This window comes from Penaeus monodon, chromosome 28 (assembly GCF_015228065.2).
Source record: "Penaeus monodon isolate SGIC_2016 chromosome 28, NSTDA_Pmon_1, whole genome shotgun sequence".
Classification (NCBI taxonomy): Eukaryota; Metazoa; Arthropoda; class Malacostraca; order Decapoda; family Penaeidae; genus Penaeus; species Penaeus monodon.
In genome coordinates this window covers 39,698,561-39,699,140 of record NC_051413.1, presented here as the reverse complement: position 1 = coordinate 39,699,140, position 580 = coordinate 39,698,561, and positions in this window count along the sequence as shown.

Below are 580 nucleotides of genomic sequence, written 5' to 3'. Positions count from 1 at the left end.
GCCCCGTTTTCTTCCACGACCCTCCCACGCTCCACGACAGGAGTGGGTCGTCTCACACCGCGGTTGTTTGCATTGATAGCAGTCTGAGTGCTGGGCTGTTTGGGGCGAATAGAGCATGACGAAGCAAATCGACTCTAAACTATAGGTTGAGTGCGTTTCTCGTCAGGAACGCGGCTTCTGTAAATTATTATCGTTATTGCTGTGATCGCGAAACCTCTCGTGCGCACCGCATATTCATTTTCGGCTCCAAAGAATGTATTCACAATTCATTCATGCGTCCGTCTTTGAGCTTTGTCTCGACTCACGTCACACCGCCGGGACTCGTTACAGACAGCTCCCGCGAGACGAGAAGGCAGCGTGTCATTCTTTCCCCTTGCTAACCCTTCGAGAAGGACAGGAAGTAAATTACATGGTGGCGGTGACAAAGAACAAAAATTGCCTAAGAAATGGAGTGAAAACAGTTCTTGAAGTTTTATGGTTGGTGCTCGGATGAATAAGGCCAACATTTATATCTCGGCGAATATGGTCTCTTCGGCTTCGTTCGTTTATTGATTCTAACGGTCTATTTGCCAAGTTGCAT